This window comes from Argopecten irradians, chromosome 7 (genome assembly GCF_041381155.1).
Source record: "Argopecten irradians isolate NY chromosome 7, Ai_NY, whole genome shotgun sequence".
Classification (NCBI taxonomy): Eukaryota; Metazoa; Mollusca; class Bivalvia; order Pectinida; family Pectinidae; genus Argopecten; species Argopecten irradians.
Genome location: NC_091140.1, coordinates 7,715,699 through 7,740,049, shown reverse-complemented (window position 1 = coordinate 7,740,049; position 24,351 = coordinate 7,715,699). Strand labels below are relative to the sequence as shown.

Sequence of the window (24,351 nt, the reverse complement as noted above, 5' to 3'; positions counted from 1 at the left end):
CTTAGACAGATACTTTATAAATTGTAGATCATTCCACTTCTCATAGTTGTGTTCGCGTGGTAATACTAATTAGGACCGTCAAACACCCACAACACACGAACTCCAAACCCTAAAAGCGAAGAAAAAGAAAATGTTTATATATGTTTTGTTTCATTTTGATACTAAGTCCGGCTTTCTGATAGGCCGATTCTTTTTCTTCATACCTCCTTGAAGAAACTAATCCGAGAATGGCTCGGAAATCCGACGTAATTATGACGTCACAATAGAAACATTAGAAACACCGACGTTGTGTATTGACTTGGAATATATTTCATTGCAAAATCAATAGAATCCTACGTTTAAAATATCTTGTTTCATCAAATCAGTCTGAAAAAAAATAATCATAAAAATTGGTGTCACTATTAGTTATATTCATCGGTTTATGAAATAAATTTTGTTTGCAAACTGAGAATACGCTCCGCTACGCAGATTCACAGAGTGTGCAAACAAGATTTCACTCACACTCCGATGAAAAAAGTGACATCAATGCTGAAATAAATATGTTTGTGGAGAAAATGATATCAACTGTATCATCCAAGTAACACGGGATCCTATCAAACGTATGTTCATAGTATACGAATCACTTCAAATACCCAATACGTATAGTATAGTATAGTATAACTGTATATTAAATGTATATCCTGCAGAGTTGAGGAAGCGTATATAACATATATAGCTTGTTGTGCAGGAAACACCTTTTCAGCGTTGTCTCAGCTAACAGGCATATATACGTTGGCTTTGGGAATCAATTCCGCGCGATAGTGACACATTTGGGTATACAATGCTAGCAGCAAGGGCGACAACTGATTCTGCTACTCGTTAAAGCATGCTACCAATCCAGTCTCAGCAGTCAATCTGTGTCGGCCGGCAATCACAGCTGTGAAAGTAAGCTGTAATCGCAAACCGATTTGAAATATATATTCATCAGCTTCTCCTAGAACTACCCTGTTGTTGATGATAGAGGAAAAAGCGCATAACCAATGAGATTTGTGCTTTTATCATTTTATATAGGTATATATGTCGACATAACTTTGGAAGCGCTCAGTGTTAAGGTAGGGGGATTTTCATTGGTAACAGTGTTGAATGGACACCAGGTAATGCCTCTATATGGATTGTGATGAGTTTTTATTTGTTAGTGAGTGACTAAAGGCTATCTACAGGACATCGGTGTTAGGCCAGCCTTCGACATACCTGCACGACAGGTAGGTATCCATGTATAGATATTTTATATAACGTGATGTTTGTCTGTCCAAACTTCATGTTGTTAATTTATGCCTTTACAATAACATTATCTGTTACGCCGAATATGTGGTTTTGATAATAAAAAATGTCAGGAAAAAGGATATAATGCAAATATACTTGCATAGGCATGGATGCGTAGAATCAACAAAAAATGTATATCAAATCGCCTGTGTCATTGAAATTCATAATACAATATACAACATAAGTTTTATGGATAATTTTTATCGGCTTGGCAATTTTGCGGAAAAAGAAAACATTTTAAATACGTTTTATAAGGAAATGCTTTTTGACTTCAATCATGAAAGTCAGGTCTTGATAACCGATGTTTCATTTGCTTGAAGCTATGTATGAAAACAGAAATGTATCAGATATTTTTTATAAAATCAGCGCAAGCTAATCTTCCCGCCATCTTCTTTGAGCTATACATGGAACAAAATAGTCTAAATTGACGACTTCCGAAATATTTATCAAAATACTCTTAACCGATATATCAACATACCTGTAAAAAATATCACTTACATCGTACGAAATGCACAATGTAATCCAGATTACTTAAATACTTGAAATATCAAATGTTTGATACATACAGAAAAAAAACATTTGTATTTCCCCTTTGTATCACGCTATCCTCTTCCTTCTATCAGAGTGTTGACCTCATGTGTAAAGTTTCCCTCAAGTCACGTACTTAGCATTTATTCCATCAAATGTCTAGCTGAGGACATTACTATCGCCCAACTTTTATGTGGACAAGCAAAGTAAAACATTTATGTTTCCCTAACGACTTTGCAATGTTGATGGTCTTTCTGAGAACACATTATCTTGTCTGCAGACGTTCACTATTACACTATACACTAAGGACATGCGTGAGTAAAGCTTACCGGGTCATGTACAAACATCTACACAAATGACATTTCTATATTCGGTTTGGCATTTAACATTTCCTTCTGTAACAAATATCTAACACATATGGGACGAGGACGTAGAAAATAATTGAAAAGATAAGACGTTGTTACCTTTGTTCAGCATTTATCTTGTTAATGTTTACCGTAACATGCATCTTGTGATGTTGCCGCGTCAACGTAGTTTGAGATTCAGTCTTGTCCTAGTCCGAGAGGGGTCTTATATGCATCGGGTGCATTTCAAAGACCATTGTGTAAGTAAGGTACAGAATAAGTTGTAGACAGTTAATTTATTGAATTTATTACTATGCAGAAATCGAACATGAACTATTTTGAATATAATTGTACTGCAATTCTTTTCTTTATGTTTTTGTGTCTAGCATTTGTTCTGAAGGATGTTTTATTTCTCTGATATTAGCCATAAGGTGCAGCCTTGTATACAGATATACGGTATAGTTAGGTAATTTCTATTCTGAGATAATACTTAGCTTATTCAGGTTAAGAGAATAAAAAAAAAATATTATGCATAATTTGTTTTGTACACCTTTTATGGCAACTAGATTTACAACAATGGAAAACTTTCAATGATTAAATCAGGGATGTAGGTGAAAAATATTTGAAATACTATGAATGACATGTTAAATAATAAATTGAAAAACACGCGACGAACCCACGAAATTAAAGCGGCCAAAACTGAGTACTTGCAATCAGTGTCATGTTTTGATTTAGTCAGGATTGTTATCGTTTTCTAATATGATATTGTTTTCAAACAACAATGCGAATGACCAACGGCTATTGGAGAATACGTCATCTGTTGGCTACTGCTTTAAACAATAAATCTGGCACTCTGAACTCATTAGCTGGCTAGCCGGAACATTGAGATACTGTACACAGGGGAGGCTAACACAACCTCGGATAACCTCAATTACACGTATTTAACCTGTCGTCTTAAATTCACCACTTAAAGGCATCTGTATTGATATTGTCAGTCACGTGTTACCACAGCGAGAACAAGATACATATTGGATATACTTTAATGTATATAAGTATACAACACTATGATTTAATAAGATTATTGTTAACCCATTGTCATAGTTAGTAAAGACTTATGTTACTCAACGTGTCTTACTACATAGGTTTGACTATGTATAGGGTGTAACAAAACCAATTAACTTTCGTTATGTGAGTACCATGTATGTAATTCAAGCGTTATGTATAGTTCTATTTAAGTGTAAATCATTTAGATTTGGCAAGGTGACTACAGCAAGTAAATAAGCACATCGTAGGCTGATCAATCTAACGCGCCCGGTAATGGCTACTAGTAAATATGATATAGTAGGACGCACGGTTTACGAAAACAATCGCATTTACTCCTGATATTGTCACCCTTTATATACGGACAATTTTGGTTAATATCAAACACATATTCCAAATATATTTTCAAACTTGAAGATAAAATCGGCATCTGGTCTTCAAAATTCTTTTCAGAATTGTTTTTATCTTTATCGTCCGTGTTAATCATATCACCAAGCGTAAAATATTCAAAAGTTTAATCCACAATTCTGAAAAAATGAGAAAAAGAAATGAAGCATAGATGCACTTAAATGTCCTTCCACAAAGAATATCTTAAAATTGAAGAATCGATTTATGCGAAAGGCCGCTGTCATAAATATCACAATGGAGAATTTTAACTAATTAATAGTTTCTGGATTAAAAGCAATAGTTTGTGACTGCATTTCCCAGTAATTAATGAATCCAAAATGTTCTCATATCTCTTTCTGGTATTTGTTCTCCTTGTGAAGCCCACAGATTATGATAGCTTTGATACCTCTTCGCGATTGAAATGTCCATCTTCAAAACGACACTGGTAGTATTACTTTGGCCTTAATTGTATCTGAAATCGATTAAACGATTGTTTTAACTACGGATATAATATTCTTAAAACAAAATAATCGCGGTGATGATTCATGGAGGGAGCCTTACTATCTTATGAATAAATTACAGAATTTAATTGCTGGTGTAAATCGAGGAAGGAGGTGAAGTCTAAAGGGACTTATTCGTGATTATAATTAAGAATAAAATGTCCGTACTCTTGTCATCTGCACGTGCGTATTACGACCAAACAGCTGTGCCCTTAATGGCACTAATGTTTGTTAAGGGTCTTTTGCTTCCCATTTTGATAGGAGTAAAATAAAATTACAGGCAATATATTCGATACAATTATGTAAGGTTTTATACGTGATTACGACCGAAATCAAGTTAACTGGAGAAAAATGAAGTCGTGAACTGCTGACACTTCTTACAGTGTGTTTAATGGGTTAACTCCGAATAATTCAAAAACGTTAATGATCTGTGAAATCGCGCGAGTCATTACAGTTTAATAGTCACATTTTCATTTCAGTTTTATCCATGGTTCAACGATCTGTTTTGTTATATGTGAAGATCCTAATAAAGATAGCATTTGATTTAGTTACTACTTGTTTAACTCACACAAAGAGAGATAACCAAATGTAATGTATATACACACACAACAAAAATAATGAAGTAAGCATACCTGGTTGAATCATCCTCTCCATTTGGTGTTTGTTGACAAAAAGTGTTCTTGAGAAGCTTAGCTATAGTTTAGGACGTCAACGGACGTTTTGTGTCAATCATACTTGCAATGAAAACGTGTTTTGACCATCACGTTCGCCCTATGACTACTGTAACAGCTATAGCTTATCCGATTAAAACATTGGTTAGAGAGACAAGGCTATCAACTCTCACCATTCAGTGTTACGTGTAGATACAACGTCAAAGTCGTCTCTGGGATTGTGTTATCCATAAGAACATATTTTGGTTACAATATTCATCAAAAGTTACATTATTACATTGTAAGAGACGAAGTAGCCTTACGGATTGCGATCTTACTTGCACTCCAATTTTAGAAATGCTGATAAACTTTACCTATAAACATATGTAATGGTACCAAATGCTCAGTAAAACAGTTTTCACACTTCATTATTACATATATCAAATATATCGATATTGCAATTGGAATATTACAGTTACACCTTTCTTTCATTCCTTTGTATATACAGAAAATAAAAACTATTTTTAAGATTTTTTTTATTTTGTGTGAGATGTGTCATGCAGTGTCTCCGATAGTATTTTTGTTTAAAACAAAAAAGATTCATGTATGTATTGGTGCTTCCCCATTATCTATCGACATTGGGAAGTGTTACTTTCTTATTTTTTTTTCGTGGATATGATGCGTCAAACTTCCATGGCAACATTTTTTATTTAAAAGTCCTGAAGGGAAGAAACAGAATAAAACTTGTCAATGTAGCGATGGAAACAAAAACGTTGAAAGTGTTTTAAACAACCATTCCTCATAGTGTTATAATGGTCCTATGTAAATAGAATTTCGTCAAAGTTTTACATGAATACAGAACCTTATGCGAAACCATTTGATTTTACTAGCAAAATTAGAATCGATTTCTCATATAAGCAGAGTAATGATAAGATGAAAACAGAAGTAACTTTAACCGGGCTGCACCTCCGGTGGTATTATTGTGATGATATGCCTAGGTTTGGGATTTGATTTACATTTGCTGTTCACAGGAAATAACTTCAGATACTTATGGCGAGTAAATATAAATTTAGGTTCCAGGCTTCGTACAGTATCCTTGTGTCAGGAGGACAAGCGAACGTAATAACGAGGTGTTAATGCGCATGTATAACACCTTGGGGGCGTGTGTATTACAAAAGAAATGTGTACACACGTTTTAAGCTTTACACTTGTGTTGACATATTCTGCACAACAACACTATTTGGTTGTAGGTGTCAAATGACATTTGCATACCGCCATACTTTTATTTGACTCATTACTAAAACACGGTCTATTTACACATTGAAAGTAAAACAACGGGGAAATGCAGAGTTCTCGAAAAGCAAACAATATTGATATAACTTTTTTTATAAAAGTAAAATAAAAACCATAGTAGGTTTATAAAATAGTAATGTACCATCAGTTATTCTTTTAATAGCATGCCTATCCCGATCACTAACAATGGTGTATTGTTTGAATCTGACATCCGGGCTAGGATTTTGTTTCTTTCAGGTTGCTATGTTTCCCTTACTTTATTGCAGGCACAGAAATGCATAACTAAGCAACATGGATTTTTATATATTTTATTTGATGTTTTACAATAATAAAGGAGACCACGGTGTAATTATCGTTTTTTTCTGTTTCGTTATCTTGTTGTTGTTGAAATGTTATTGTCATTAGTTTGGAAGAACTCACCTACGTAGCCGTTTATTGTGTCTGTTTGGAAAACAGGATGGAAGAACGGCGATGTGAGGCGCTAGACACTGTTGGGGGAAGCTGTACATTTCATGGTGTAATGCGTTCTTCCTGGATTATAAAAGTCCATCGATCCCAGATTAAAGTGTCCAGGCTTCGATTCCACACAACCAGGTGTATCTATTAGATATTAACCTGGGGTAGGCGATAGAGATGGCTTTACCTACGGTCACGTACAATAGGATGGATCCCTGGATTAATGTCATGTCAAGTCGAGTGTTACTACTGTATAGACACGCTCAATAGTGCGTTTGTGTGTGATTTCATTGCCTGGCCGTGTGGGGCAAAACTACACAGATGTAGCATTGCTGTAACATATAGATGTTGTTGACGATAAAATGGATTAAGTGACGGTGGAATGTTGTTCTCATCAATAATACTCTTTAGAAATGTGTTATTACCTCTATATACACAGAAGTATACGTGTACTATGACCGTTCGTTTAAACAATGATGGCAGGGACATTATTGTACAGTTCAGGATATGCTTTTTGTGAGGTTTTAACACAAACTATTGTAAATCATTTAAAGGGCTTATCAAAGTTTCAATCTGATTCAAATACAATATATCAGTACGACTCCATATACATTCTACTTATTGTTACAATATAACTGCCAATATGACGATTCCAAGTACTGAACTCTCGATACGAAGACGATACGAAATATTAATGTAAAAAAAATTTAAAAAATAAGAATGTGCAAAAATGTAGAATATCGTAATGCACATGGGAGTAGCATATACTTTGCACTGCTCTCTTTTTTATTACTTTATTCTTTGTTGTTTTATTTATCTTTCTTATTTGTATATTTTTGTTATATAAGAGAAATATGACGGTTTGATATGTCTCATTGGATTAGAGAAATTTTCCACTGTACTATATTTAAAACAAATGAATGGCAAATGGATCATTCTAATCTTATCAAAATTATATCATGGATAAGAAATATATCTAAATAAGTAAAGGCTCAGACAGAAATAAATTTCTTTAATTCGCTGTTTTAAAAGACAGATACAATGTCTATATAAGGCCTATAGAATGTTCCATGGGAGAAGGCACAATATCATTACAATCGCATCGGGAACAATAAAGGCCAACCCTATAATGACCAGCGTAGTCGCCTGTCAATCATAGCCAATTCTGGTATTGACCCACACTGGACCTAGCTGTCCGACCGCTACGGAACATTAAACGGAACTGTGGTCCAGCCGCTGTCTCCGGTTGTACATGTAGGAGGGAATCGTGGTCATTGGAAACAGAACCACGGGTCATGTAGTTACAGGACTATAATGAGACTAGGCTCCGCTCTTCTCTATCTAAGGCCTTTAAAACATGCTTTGTTGTAGACGGAACTGCTTCCGGTGGCCAATGCTTGGTTGGGTAATTACTGCGATTCCGTATAGGACCGGGACTCTAGCGTTAAACACTAGAGTGTGCCGACAGGAACATTATATTTCTTTTGTGGTCTAACGCGGGACATTTCTCCTGAGGTTGAGTTGGGTTGTCGCAAAAAGCAATCACAATCTCGTTACTTCTGATAGCTGTACAAGGAACCGAAAAAGACATCCCGTTACACGATGCGGTGTACTAGTAAATATACTACATGGTTATTAAATTAAAAACATGCGCACACTATATTGTTTAAATATCATTGAAAAGTAAAGCATTGCAACATATTTCCATTATATAATACGTTATAGAACAAACAGTTACAAAAAAAAAATAATGTGTTTTTCTTGATGTAGAATCAACTAAGGTTTACTGTAATAAGTCAATCAAATCTTATTTTAACTATATCTCTTGTTTATCGTTTGTCATTTGCATAAAAAAAGTCGACCGGAAGGCGGAAGCTTGAAAACGCGAGGTTGTGGATCCAGCTGTTCCATTAATATCGTTTCTTGTCATATATGGGCGTCATGATTTTAAATATAATATAATAACATTTCAATATTTTCTTTTATTTTCATAGAGTATTCTTATGTAAACGCTCCACGGAATATGTAGATAGATGCTGCTATTCATTGCCGCTATGAAAATTAGAAAAATATATGCAATCCCTATATGATTGTCATGGTTATGATTCATTTATTTCTATTTAAATTTTCGCAATCATAGTCCCGCGAAATCGCAAATAGAGCATGCCCGCGAAAGTAGCCCATTACATTTGTATACAGAAGTTTTTTTCTTAAACACTTAAACACGAAATGCAAATATATATTTCTGTATAAGCTGTTATGAATTCTGAATAAATACCCATTATATTTTCTTATTAACGTTTTGTATGCCCTGTTGTGAATCCCTAATTACCGCTGTGTGATATATTGTGAATCCTGACTAAACACACCGGTTCTTCTAATTAGCTATCTCTGCAGATACAGCATATATATAGAAGCTTTTGATAAATACATCCAATATGAGGAAATACTGAATTGCGTATTCATAAATGAAATTTGTGTTTGTTGAAATTGCGCATTGTTATTAGGGTGTCCTTTTTTATCAAGCTAGTATATTGGAACCTATCTCAGACTTAGGTTATTGCATACACACGGGAATAGTGGGGTTTTTTATTCTCATTATTTGCGTAAATAGCAATGAGCGTACAGAAATAAATTAATCGTTAGAATAATCTATTTTTTTTTTTTTGCATTTAAAGCTCTGAATAAACTAGGTCTTATCACTATATCATGAAGAGGGATTATATTTTGACAAAACCCTAAATGTTTCATTATTATTTAATAGTTTGATTCGTACCACCATGTACTCTTTCGCCCGATATGATGGATCTATCTAGCCTACAAGAACTTTAGTATATATTTTGTTTGTCACCGGAGGTCTACAGTCTTTCTGAAGAAAGCATGGACGATGATGTAACAAACGGAACACACGGCGATATAGTCGTTACATTTTACCATGGCAACAGGTGTCAGCAATCCCCAGAACATTGAATATTGGGTTACTATAGTTGTACGAGATGGTAGTATTAGTGGTGGTAATGGTAGTTTTAGTGGTGGTAATGGAAGTGGTAATGGTAGGATTAGTGGTGGTAATGGTAGTGGTAATGGTAGTATTAGTGGTGGTTATGGTAGTATTAATGGTAGTATTAGTGGTGGTTATGGTAGTATTAATGGTAGTATTAGTGATGGTAATGGTAGGAGGAATGGTAGTATTAGTGGTGGTAATGGTAGTATTAATGGTAGTATTAGTGGTGGTAATGGTAGTATTAGTGGTGGTAATGGTAGTAGGAATGGTAGTATTAGTGGTGGTAATGGTAGTATTAGTGGTGGTAATGGTAGTAGGAATGGTAGTATTAGTGGTGGTAATAGTAGATGTAATGGTAGTGGGAATGGTAGTATTGTGGTGGTAATGGTAGTTTTAGTGGTGGTAATGGTAGTATTAGTGGTGATAATGGTAGTAGAAGTAGTGGTGGTACTATTAGTGGTGGTAATGGTAGTATTAGTGGTGGTAATGGTAGTATTAGTGGTGGTAATGGAAGTGGTAATGGTAGTATTAGTGGTGGTAATGGAAGTGGTAATGGTAGTATTAGTGGTGGTAATGGTAGTGGTAATGGTAGTATTAGTTGGGGTAATGGTAGTTTTAGTGGTGGTAATGGAAGTGGTAATGGTAGTATTAGTGGTGGTAATGGTAGTTGTAGTGGTGGTAATGGTAGTATTAGTGGTGGTAATGGTAGTAGGAATAGTAGTATTAGTGGTTGTAATGGTAGTATTAGTGGTGGTAATGGTAGTATTACTGGTGGTAATGGTAGTACTAGTGGTGGTAATGGAAGTGGTAATGGTAGTATTAGTGGTGGTAATGGAAGTGGTAATGGTAGTATTAGTGGTGGTAATGGTAGTATTAGTGGTGGTAATGGTAGTATTAGTGGTGGTAATGGTAGTGGTAGTGGTAGTAATGGTAGTATTAGTGGTGTAATGGTAGTATTATGGTGGTAATGGTAGTATTAGTGGTGGTAATGGTAGTATTAATGGTGGTAATGGTAGTATTAGTGGTGGTAATGGTAGTTGTAGTGGTGGTAATGGTTGTGTTAGTGGTGGTAATGGTAGTATTAGTGGTGGTAATGGTTATATTAGTGTTAGTGATGGTAGTGTTAGTGGTGGTAATGGTAGTATCAGTGGTGGTAATGGTGGTATATTAGTGTTATGATGGTAGTATTAGTGGTGGTAATGGTAGTATCAGTGGTGGTAATGGTTATATTAGTGTTAGTGATGGTAGTGTTAGTGGTGGTAATGGTAGTATTAGTGGTGGTAATGGTATTATTAGTGGTGGTAATGGTAGTATTAGTGGTGGTAATGGTTATATTAGTGTTAGTGATGGTAGTGTTAGTGGTGGTAATGGTAGTATTAGTGGTGGAAATGGTAGTAACGAGGGGAAATTTGAGAAAGACTGGAAAAAAATGGCTAAACTTTAACCTTTTATTCGTTCTCCTCACCCTGAAATATTCACAATATATTAATCATAGATGTATACATTTATTTTTATTTATTTTTTTTTAATATTTAGACTTGTTTTAATTATTTATGTATTTATTATTATCATTTTTGTTTTGCCGATATAACTTCCTATTTCTTCGATCTTCGCTTACTGTACGTGCCACTCTAAATACCATCTCTCTTTCTACCCATCTCCTTTATTTATCTTTTCTTCTCTCTCTCTCTCTTTCTTTCCTTTCTCTCTGTTTTTCTCTTTGTGTATATTTGATAGTTTAAGGTGTATGTATGTGTGTATGAAGAATAAAAGTGTTCTTGTTTGTCATGTCAAATGTGTTACAAAATTTGAAAAAAAAAAATGAAAAATTACAAAAAAGAGATAGGACGCTAAGCCTAGGTCTTGGATTTTACAAACTAACATAATAAGATATCGTTACCGGTTTGGTGTTTGTATAAATCGCGTGCATATTTAATTTATTGCGCAAATATGAAACTGCGATTCCGGGACTTAGCCATAATTGTACAATATAGTGAAAGCGTTTCCGGTAGATTGCGTGATGAACTGATAACTCGTTGATTTTAGGGATATATAGACTTGCTAACGTGTTAGTAATTTTATTATAACACGCTGCAATGCTAGAGCCAGGAGCGAGATTGTTACCTTTATTTAATTCTGTGCAAATATCTACAGCAACCCATCCTGTCATTTCACGATGTATATACAATGTGGACTAAGTTAGCAAATGAAACTCGCAGACGAACAGAAATCATGCGAACATTGTGGTAGTAATAAGCTGGCTAGCTGGCCATTCATCACACTACTTCTGTAGGTGCGTGTCCATGGGATGACCGCTCCTTTTGATTTAGCCACACTTTCCGAGAACAAACCTACCACCTGGCACTCGGGAGTCACGCGATGTTGACTACGTGATTTCTGGGAGAGAAGAAGACTAGGAAAAAAATGGCTCTCCTCACCCTGAAATATTCACAATATATTAATCATAGATGAATACATTTATTTTTATTTATTTTTTTAAATATTTAGACTTGTTTTAATTATTTATGTATTTATTATTATCATTTTTGTTTAGCCGATATAACTTCCTATTTCTTCGATCTTCGCTTACTGTACGTGCCACTCTAAATACCATCTCTCTTTCTACCCATCTCCTTTATTTATCTTTTTTTCTCTCTCTCTCTCTCTCTTTCTTTCCTTTCTCTCTGTTTTTCTCTTTGTGTATATTTGATAGTTTAAGGTGTATGTATGTGTGCATGAAGAATACAAGTGTTCTTGTTTGTCAAGTCAAATGTGTTACAAAATTTGAAAAAAAAAATGAAAAATTACAAAAAAGAGATAGGACGCTAAGCCTAGGTCTTGGATTTTACAAACTAACCGGTTTGGTGTTTGTATAAATCGCGTGCATATTTAATTTATTGCGCAAATATGAAACTGCGATTCCGGGACTTAGCCATAATTGTACAATATAGTGAAAGCGTTTCCGGTAGATTGCGTGATGAACTGATAACTCGTTGATTTTAGGGATATATAGACTTGCTAACGTGTTAGTAATTTTATTATAACACGCTGCAATGCTAGAGCCAGGAGCGAGATTGTTACCTTTATTTAATTCTGTGCAAATATCTACAGCAACCCATCCTGTCATTTCACGATGTATATACAATGTGGACTAAGTTAGCAAATGAAACTCGCAGACGAACAGAAATCATGCGAACATTGTGGTAGTAATAAGCTGGCTAGCTGGCCATTCATCACACTACTTCTGTAGGTGCGTGTCCATGGGATGACCGCTCCTTTTGATTTAGCCACACTTTCCGAGAACAAACCTACCACCTGGCACTCGGGAGTCACGCGATGTTGACTACGTGATTTCTGGGAGAGAGAAAAACAAAAACAAAACAAAACACAAAACCAAAATATCACCTTTAAAAATTCAAAGTAAAATACAGAGGGGGTTCGACTGAACAATTTTTAAATATCTGCTAAAACCTTATGGAAAACGAACAACTTAACTCTGAATGTTGTCAGATGATCAGTGCTTGGTAAATGTCACCCTCACACGTGACGTCTCTAGACCAATCGGCGACTGTGATTCATCGGTGAGCTATAATGAAATTATTTGTCTCCACAGTGTTCCATTAACGTAACATGTATGTTAAGTGTTTTACATTTTAACATCAAAATATATTGAAACATTATGACAGATCAAAGTTTTGCCTACCTAAACAGTTGTTTCGTGTCTCTAGTAAAATCACAAGTGTTTATATTGGCTTTGGAACCAACCCTGCAAAGGTATATATACTGTCAACTGTGTAACAGTTCTGTAGTTTATTAATTAAATTGTAAAAAGTAAGAATTACTGCGAGAGAAAAATTATCATCCCTTCCATTAGTGTTAACCGTTATCGAATAACGTCATGATGTAATTATCTTTATTTAGTTAATAAACTCTACTGTAACATTGTTATTTAATTATAGATTATATGTACTCCGTATTGCTACAGTAAGTTCTATCACGTTACATTTGGGATCACATTCAGATCAAGATGCAACACGAACGTAAAACAGATATATCCGCAATAGGAAGACATGCCTCACGTCGTGTCCATTAATCTTGTCATCTCCATATATCATCAAGAAATAGTTACAGCGGCTCACACAACATCATTATATACATATATCTATCAGCGATAGATCGGAATGATCATCAATGTTTTATGGTATGGATTGATATCACCCTATATATTTCCGCACGTTATCTAATTTTCACCAGTAGTGGGCCTAATCCTATTTGGAGAGCATTTATTGTGTTTCTAAGGTCGATCGAGGCTTCCTTTATTGATGGTCGTCGTTTACCAGCGTCAGTTAATATTAATTTACCTCGAGGCTAGACGACGTATCGATGCGCTAGGGATACCACACAAAATATACATTTTGATTAATTCAAGGTTAGGCAAAATGTTCAATAGACAATGCCTATAGCAATAATTAACTAGCGGTCTATCGCGCTTAAACCTAAGCTTTATTTCATGGAATTGTAATCATGATTTTGACACATTTCCTCGTCATGGAGTTAGAGATCAGCTATGAGTAAGATTCGGCAACCAAGTTGCTAAGCTGAATCTCTAATGTTTAGGTTTTTTACCGTTATTGCTATACAGTAGATAACGACATCATTGTCAAATTATTATCGAGATCGGAACGCACAATGTTATTAAACACATTTTAAAACATGACTAAGATTGAGTTGGTACTGTCAGAGAGTGTATCTACTATACTCTCTGTTCAGCAGTGTATAGATGGACTAGTGACAATGTCAGGAGATAAAACATACACAAACGGAGTAAATGTGTTATACTCAGGAGATAATGGACTTTATCTTATCTGATAACTTTCGCGAGATCATGTCGTTATAGAGGCTAGCTTATAGAGAATTTACTTTTTACTCTGTAGGGTGTAATTGCCCATGAGAGTTATTTCGTGATGAGTATGCATCAAACGAAAACGGTTCACGTGATTACGTAGTTAGCTGACAAGTCAATCGTATCCCTAGTCCACAATGCTGATGTCGAATCGGTATTGGCGACATTTGTGTGATAGCTTTAATTATTCTAATATTTTACTTGATATGTCACATATGATATATAGCGGACGTGCCAATCTATGAAAATTGATAACGTTCTTTACGAATTATCGCAAAAGACAATCCTATCAAGCTTTGAAAAAAACGACTTATTAGGAGTGTTACGTAATCCTAGACATTTCCAGTGTGTAACACAATGTACACTGCGGATGTTTCCCTACAGGGGATCCAATTACAGCCTACTGTAGTGATTTACTACCAGAAAGCATAGCCATGGCTGGTCAGTATAATCTCTACATTCTACTTTTTTGTTTGTCTCATTTTGGGTGTACGAAATTTGTATTTTTGTAAATTTTTGATATCTTATTTCATTAAGGCAAATTATCAAAATTTTAAATGAAACAGGAAATCAGTATTATTACAGAATCAATGCAAATGAACATATATAACGTAGTCGCCTAAAGCATAATGAAAATAATATATATGTGTTCTGCAGGAACGCGTGGATGATACACATGTATATCCTTTCAAACTTTGATATAGTTGTCCGGGAACAAAAACGAGATCCCATCAATGACAGGTTCAATCCGAAACCACGGACTAATTAGCATAATCTATTTCTTTTGTATTTAACTAGTTTTGTTTGAATAATTCTGAAAAGCTTCTCCTGCGTAGACTAAAGTCATCAAACTAGTGAGCCTATGTCGTACAAGTTACATTCTGATTACAATAACAGGCAGCCAGTTGGATTCGACCTTACGTATTCACTACTAGGACTGATTTGGTGGTTTTACTAGCTAATAATCTAACCTATAATTGACATTTCCTGCACGTATTGGGACACAAACTACCAAACATGCCATCATGCACAGCTTCCGGTAGCGCAAGCAACAGCCGACAATTCAATAAAAGGAGCGCGCTAGAGAAATGGTTATTCCCTAAGCCGAAGACTCATATCCATAGAGCAGTAATGGCGCTGTCTGATTATTAGTTCACATGGAGGTGACGACATTAAATAAATCGCTCTCAGCTCGTGCTTGTACTTCATGAAAGACGGGAAGGGAATTCAGCTTGACATGTCTTGTCTGATCCTTTGTTAGTTTTTCTTCACACATTTTGTATGTCTTTTATATGTCGTAGAAAGGAAAAACTGTATGTCGCATGTTAACAGGATTTATGCATACACTTGTTCGGAAATAACCTTTTCCACATACAAATGCAGAAGACGAATACTATATATTCTCAAGTAATAAACCAGCGATAATTTACAGTATTGATATTAAACATTAGGGAAATATTCGAAATTGTATGAGTGCGAGAAGGTCATGCTGGCAGATTGACCCAGGATGACAAAGAGCATGATGTAAACAAATATCTGCAGACTTCGTTATAATGAATTTTTTTATTATACGTTATGTATGCCTATCTTCAGCATCAATTTTATTCACGCCTGGGTCCCTCCGTCCATGACAGACTACCATGTAATTATATTGGAAGAAGGAGTTTCCCTTTGCCAGACAGATAGGTGGACCTTGTGTGTAGGCAAGGCCTAGAGGCTTAGGTCAAGACCTTGGTTTAGAAAATTAACATGAGGTGATCAGAAAGAGCAGACAGCTATCTTACAGAAAAAAAACAGATATTTCCGTATCGGGTACCAGTGCTACAACGTGTTAGCAATGCAAGCAATTACATGAAAAGGCCACTGCACCAGGGAATTAACACCAAAATGACACAAGGCTTAATCAGCACCAAGATTCCCAGCCCTTAATTACGTAATAAAACATTCCGCAGACATTTAATAGCTCATCCAAGATTTACGTCCAATTACATTAAATTTAAGACGAGTTTCAGTCAGATTGTGGTTAGAGGCTTATATAGGCTGTTACACATATCTGGATTGTATCTCCGCATGTTAGGTATTGTCTAATATCTGATACGACATATAGTTCCAGGATATTATATAGTATATGTTTGACAGCAGGATCTAAAGATACATATACCTGAATGATGAATGAAAGTACACGGTAGCACTGGTACGGTTATAAGGGAAACCATCTTCAATAATCCTAATGATAGGAGTATAACATCCATAACTTCCTACAACTATTGCAGCTGATTGTTCTTGAATTGATCAGCACGTTGTGCCATCGTGAATAGTTTAACCGGACTGGCAAATGCAGCAGCTAAAAGGAATTTTATAATGTACATTTTTAGTAAGTGATCATTCCATACGAGATAAAAAAAAAATACTACACAGGCAAAGTTTATGGATAACATGATAAAAAGGAAAATATAGATAAAAATAAACTAGCAACTAACGTCTCGCTATGTAACAAGAAGGCTTATTGTAACTACATGTATATTTGATCTTGCTGGTTTGTAAGGAATATGTAACAGGCTATTCGGGCTTTCTTAACATTAATGCTATTAGTATGCTGTTAACTATTTTCTTCTCTTCGTTATCAGTATTACAACGGAGTGAAACGAAAGTAAGTTACTCTAGTTAATCAGCAGGAGTCAATACAAACGACGGGCTCAGTGTCTCCTCAGGTATATGCTGTCCTGAAATAGAAAAATAAATATTACAAAACACATTTGATACTTTACAAAACATATGCTAACTTGTCAAATTATCAGAAATCAAATTTAGGACAGAAAAAGTGTTTGAAATTACGAGTCTCTAATGCATCAAACAGAATAAAAGTGACAGTTTTCGATAATCATACGGTGTATTTCCTGAATAATGGTAGAATTATTTGTTTTGGTGCTGATGTGTAGTGTGTACATTTGTAATACAACCCATTATCGTAATGATGTATACCTGACATGGTTTTAAAACGTGTCAGAACGTTTAAATTATTAAAGACGTTGTCCTTGACTGTGTGATTGACGATACCATAGGACGTCAATGTGTCACATCTACGACACATAGCGGACGGATCGATATGGTACATGGTACAGAGGAAGGACATCGGGGAAATAGGGAAACGAAGCTTCTAAATCGCTTGCGATATCCTTATCAATGTCACACAATCAACGTCCATACTATAATTGGAAAATCGAATATGTATAAACAATGTTTAAACGCAATACATGGATATTGTTTTATTTTTATTTGTTGTCATGGCTTATATTCCTAACTCTAACTTTATAAGTTTGCAAAATGGTTAAAACTTTCGCTTGCAGTGTAGTAATATTTTGAGATTTGAAACCCGTTTATTAAACGAAATTCGAATTCTTTAGAATTTTAATTACATAAAACTGGTTCCTTTTTTAAGACACATAGTTAAATATCTAAAGTCGACAAAACGTTCTAGCGCTTTTTAATATCGGAGTAAGTTACCAGAGAAATGTAATGACTCTAAATCAAAAGCTTTTTTTTCATATGACATTAGACTATGTTTTTTCCATTAGCTGTAAGTTAATTGTGACGTCATTGATGAATGTCAATAAACGATAATGAGACGTCAGAATTAGTTGGGTTTTTGCAACACACTTTGAGATATTTCTAAATTGTGGTCGCTGTAGTTATGTAATAATAGTATCTTAAATTTCGTTCGTTCCACTTGATATGTTATGAAAGTCATCTCGAAGTTACACAAAAATAATGTAAATACCTGATTAGACTCGTTTCATTGTTTTATGAAATGAACTCTCATTTAAGAGCATACGTGTCTGGAAAAGAGTTATGAATTAAATTTACATCGCCAGAAACAGATATTGATGACTATTCAAGAGAGGGGGTTTATGATAGTATTACTGAAAACTATAATATCTACTAGAGAGAGTGTGTCTATTTGCCCACAAGGCAGAAACACTTTAACAGCTCTGAGGAGTCCAAGATGGTGGAATCAGCTGTAGGACTCAGTTTAATTAGATTTTTGCTCGTTTGTCTAACTCTTAATTTGTATTGAAGTGTACTCTATCTTGCGCGGTGTTGGACCACCCTTCAGACCAAGCTAGTCGCTTAACAACCTCTGCCCGATATTTATTTGATTCTGGAATCTCCCGATATAAACTAGCCCCGCCACAACCACAATTTCAGACACAGTGTCCAGGAATATGTGTAGAGAATGACGTTACAGTAGGCTTTCATCATGAATCAGATTTGTCAGTTTTACGTCTTTAACATAAAAAGACGGACTTTGTATATGATTGCATGATACTATTAAATTTCTTCCATACCTACACGTGTAATACCGGCTGGCCTATGACAATAAACTCTTGTCGCCTGAGACTGTATTGCATGGCTATCCATGCAATAAAGCCCTGTGACGTCACGGCGTCAACAAACTTGCCTAGTTTTACTAAAAGATGCAAACAATGTAAATTTTGTTAAAAATATTACGTACTTTTTCATGTATGGAAAATTGACTTTCAGCCGTGGATTTCTTTGCGAATTTATTTAAAAATGGCTGGATATTATAGTTGTAAAATTGCAATAAAACGTCGAGGTATGAAAGAAAAATACTCTTCCATAAGTGGATATGAATGATAGGGATATTCTACCCTCGGGATCACAAAATGTGAGCAAGCCTTGGGTTTTACTACATTTTGTGACCCTCGGGCAGAATATCACTATCCTTCATATGAAAGAGTCCTATGATATTCTACGTGGATTTGTTTTCCTCGAAATTTACTGTAAACCAACATTTTAGACGTAATCCTTTTTAAGTGATTTCCACGTCAGAAATGCCGCGCAAACATATGGTGGCGCTTAATAAATTTACTGAATATTCTGTATTTACATATTATAAAGTAGTCTGCCTTTGCGGGTAGGTATTGATTGTGATGTTATGTGTTTGCGAGCGTCAAGTCTTACTCTTCGGAGAAAACGACGTGAAGTGCTCTCACAAAATAATGACGTTACAATCGATACCCACTTGCAAGGGAGCTAACTCTGTAATATGCAAAGACGGAATACTTTACAGGGCTAAACCCTTGCGAGACGGTATTCATGACATCGTGAATATTCATGAATGATTCATGAACTTTCAAGAATATTAGCAGATTGTGGTTCATGAAAAAAAGTTCATGAATATTCACCAAATGACTCTCATGAACTCTTCATGAAGTTTTATGAATCCATGAAACATTCATGATTGTTCATGATCAAAGTCTCAAGAATAATCCATGAAGTTTTATGTATGACTGATATTCATTAAAATCCTTCAAAATGAAAGAAAATATTTCAATCAATTTTTAGAATTATAATGAATATCAGTTATGCATAAAACTTCATGAATAATTCATGACATACTATTCCATTCATGTTGATGAATTTTGATGAATATCCACTGAAGTCACATGACTTGTCACATGACCACACGAGTCACATGACATCTATATTAATTTCCCGCCAACGCAGTCACAATCCAAAATAGCTGCTGTATCTGCTGGCGTGTGGAAGAAGAAACATTATTCGTCTTAAAATGGCAGTTTTGGGACATTAGTGAACGAATTATACCATTCCTGGATTTTTTTAAGCACAGATGAACACTTTCAGTAAGTTTTGATTTATCTGCAGTTCTTTTTCAACATGAAATTTTTGCACACTGATATTGCTATAGTGATTATGCATAGATATTGGTTTACGACATTGTTTCAAATGATATTGAATAAGATTGCCCATATAAACTATCATGCTTTACAACTATAGGTTTATTTTGGACATATACTAATTTACTTGGAATGTGTTATGAAATTGATTGCTGTGTATCACTGAAAACAGATTTTGTTAGCACTTATCTGTGGCAGTATGAAAATATAATGTACACAGTAAACTGTTGGTGATTTCATGTTAACTCTTCTGATGTTCAATAAAATAATATATGGATTATACCTATTGTCATTTGTTTCATCAAATATTGAATTGATTCAAAAAGAATTGTCATTGCTTTGATAGAAATTTCAATTCTTGTCCCCGAGTAGAGTTATGAAATTCAGATACTGCTGACTCCAACTTGCATTCATTAAATTTCATGAGCACAACTCAAGTTCATGAATATTTATGAATTGTTCCATTTCATGAATTTTCATGAATATTCGTGAATTTTTTTGAGCATACCACTGCGAGTTGTAGTTCATAAATAACTCATGAATTATCATGAATAAACATTCATGACCATTCATGATGGTTTTAAGTTCATGAATATTCTCAAAATATTTATAAGCTTTTTATGAATTTTCATTAATGGGTTGTTCATGAATGTTCATGATTTAATGAATAAAAGAGATTCATGAACGTTCATGAATTCGTGAATGAAAGGATTCATGAATGTTCATGAAATATTTTTTCCAAAATTATTCATGAAGTTTTAAGTTCATGAATTGCATGAACATATTCAATTGAAGAATATTCAAGAATAATTCATGAATTATTCATGAATGTTCATGAATTATTCATCAACGTCTCGCAGGGAATATATTGATTTGGCGAGTAATCATTGCGCTACCCTGTTCAAGATTACTTTTTTGCTAAACTCTGATTGCGATTATAATATATGTTGGCAATATTCGGAACATTAGGGTAAGCGTAACATAATGCCTTCATTTAGCGCTCGTTCGCATATGCGATGAAGCATGGAATTGTCTGCTAATTGCTTTTGTATTAGTAGATATAAGCTTAACAAACAACCATGGGCTTGTGTTGGGGTTAATATTGCATCTAATCTATGGGTGTAATATTAGCTGGTATCATGCTTTAGGTTTTATTACATGGCTACCCATGCCTCGAGATGTCACAGCGTCAACAAAATCACTATTTTCTTGGTAAATGTTTAACATTTTGTTTCAGAAACTGTTCTAGTTTTTACTTTTAAAGAGCATATAAAGGGAATTATCGTGAAAGTATCACGCAATTTCATGTATAGATAATTGACTTGCAGCCATGTTTTTATTCGAATTTATTTCAAAATTGCCTATGATATCCTAGTTGTTGAATGCAATAAAATATCGAGGTACATGTATGAGAGAATATTCAACCTTCAGACAAGGCACAGGTTCCACATCAATTTCTAACCCTCGAGTAGATTATTCCTATCCTTCATATCCATATGTAATGGATAGGATCAAACAGAGAACATAAAGCCGTATCATTTATGTGTTGTTACCAGGTGCATTGTTTATTGGTTTTATTTATGCGTTTGTTAAATGTTGACCATTACTGATCGTAGGGTAGTATACAAACAAACAAACATGACAGAAAACATTGCGGTAGGAATCCAAGCATATTTCGCATATTTTCACAAAATGATCATATTTCGTTTTCGTGCTGCTGCTGATTTGAATAATTATCGCGAATATCTTTTGTCGTATTTATTGTGGAATTACGTACTGTTTGTCTTATGTTCATGATTATTGAAGTTCAAAGGCTAGTATTATAGGCAATGCTTCAAATAACAAAGCAATTGCTGTTAATCAGAGAAAGGTGACATTTCTCTAGGCCGGGAAATGTTCATCTTTCAAAGGTTAAAAGATCCCCGTAATAACATTCGGTATATAATTGTATATAGCTTAAGTCGGGCGAATTTCGTCCAGTATATAAATGTAATTTTTTATAGCTTGTTAATATTCCACAATATACTGCAGGCTGAAATATCTCATAATACACAATAGGCTTATACTGGTTCGCCATCTTATTGTATAGCTCGGACATAGATATAGATATCTATAGATAGTATGATGTATATGTGGACGTGATCATGCTAGCCTGGCGCTGTAGCGGTATATATATAATCATACGTAGGTACGCGGCGTGTCATTTAGTATACTTTTCTGTGATATCAGAACAGATTAAAGGTTGATTACTTAAATTCATCGCCATTCCGTATTATAAAACGTTTGCCGGTGTCAAAATTATGATATTAAACTTAAACTATTTCGAATACAATCAACCTATTTCTTCTCGTCTTCTCTCCATTTGCCTCTGGCCAATACATCTCTGTGAAATCAATTCCCCAACTATGAATAGCTAAAGACCACGCATCAAGCTCATTGAACTATATTGATCATTAGTTTTTTTTATTAATCAAATTAGGAATTTCGGTTTAGTATCATGATGATCATTAACATACAATTTAGATTCCGAGTCGTAGTCTGTAGCAGCTGCGCGATATAGCCGCCCATATCCTGCTAGACCGGTCTGCTGCAGATTCCGTTTGGTATCTAATTATATTCTGTAAACGGCTATTAGAGAAGCAATTTTTAGTACTTTGAAAGTTTTAAAATGTTTCGATGTAAATTGTCTGTACATGTATAGTACATAATACTATCAGTAAACGTCTGGTAGTACAGTAAGAAAGATGCTGTATACAGCTGTATGATATTTCCGTTTGATTCGAGTGTTAGTGATATACCATACCAGGAAGTTGCTATCTAAACAATTTATATTCTATTGATATTTGAAAAGTAATCTCCTGGAGCATGCTATGCCTGTTAAACAAGGTTTTGCATTTATTTTAAGCCACACATAGTAAATTGAGGTATATTTAGATTATTTATAGCAATGCCCGAGGTTCATTTTGTCTTCTGAGTATACTACTGTCATTTTTGTTTTCTACACTAATAGATAGTGGAGTGATGTTGCAATAAAACGTACAATTGTAATGGAGTAAGGTAAGGGTAGTATTGATTCATGTGTTTCCGCCCAGTCATATTGCCAAATATTCAGTTTATTGACTGATTTGTGTTAATACTATAACGATTTTAATAACCTAACTTATCTCTAACGCATCATATAACATAATACAAAAGTGCACATATATATAGGATATCACATGAGTGTTCATTTCATATGAGATTTTATGAAACAAGGTCTAAGAAGATTTTATTTTTGCAAGCCGTGGCGAGCAAAAATCAAAACTTCGAGACGAGTTACATACAATTTCATATGAAATGAACCCAAATTTAAGATACGTTTTGTCACATAACTACAAATACCTACATAACAAAGAATTTCACATCAAAATGTATTCCGAAAATCCAGCAAAGGCCGTCATTTTGTCCTGCCATCCTCGTAATCACTGACAGTACGTCATTTTTTCCTGATGTCATTTCATTGTTTCTGTCTGACGTCACAATGAATTTCATGTAAATAAAAGTCGCTCCAGGTCATATTACAATAGTGACATATGCAACAATATTACACGGGCAAAATCACCGGATATCAGGCAGATTATGTGATTAACTGTAATACCGCCTTTGTCTAGATCGCCTATGGATGCAAATTATTACTAGCATCTATATACAGTATAGGGACATAAGAAGTCGTCATAATGTCCTTGTTTATTTTATGTATTTTCACAATAGTTTTATATCCTCGTCCTGGTTTCATATTCCAAGGTACAGTTATGAAACTCATCACACAATGGATTAGGTGGTCTGCTGAATACTATTATTCTGCTTCTTTGTTGTCAAGAGGTTATTTTAAATCCTACGACACATATACAAAATTGCAGATGGCTTTGTTTGGTAAACATAATGAAATTTTACATATAAGGTATTGATTCATGCAATCTGTGTGTAATAACATTGATTAAAACCAAATGAAATGCTAATTGTATCATGCTATTAATCCTACTAATCCGTCGAGTGTTCCGGTCAGGAATCGACCCCAAGTATACGGTTTGAAAACGGTTGATTTACAGAGACCGTATTTAATACACGTCACACCACCCGCTCCTTTTGCACTACTGTTCCTGGTCTTCCTCAACCACCAAACGTACATGTAGGTTATTTAGTCAGTCGTGCACCATTGTAAACGCACATTTTGGTCTCCCGAA

General features: G+C 34.7%; 1 protein-coding gene across 1 annotated transcript in view; it reads left to right on the top strand.

Annotated features, from left to right (window-relative positions):
- Window positions 1-904: 904 nt before the first annotated feature.
- The window catches only part of LOC138326774 (transmembrane protein 272-like), a 34,892-nt gene continuing 11,445 nt past the window's right edge, over window positions 905-24,351 (top strand). Inside the window, exon 1 of the mRNA XM_069272780.1 lies at window positions 905-1,241. The gene's annotated coding sequence lies outside the window, so the exon portion shown is untranslated. The remainder of the gene's footprint in view (window positions 1,242-24,351) is intronic.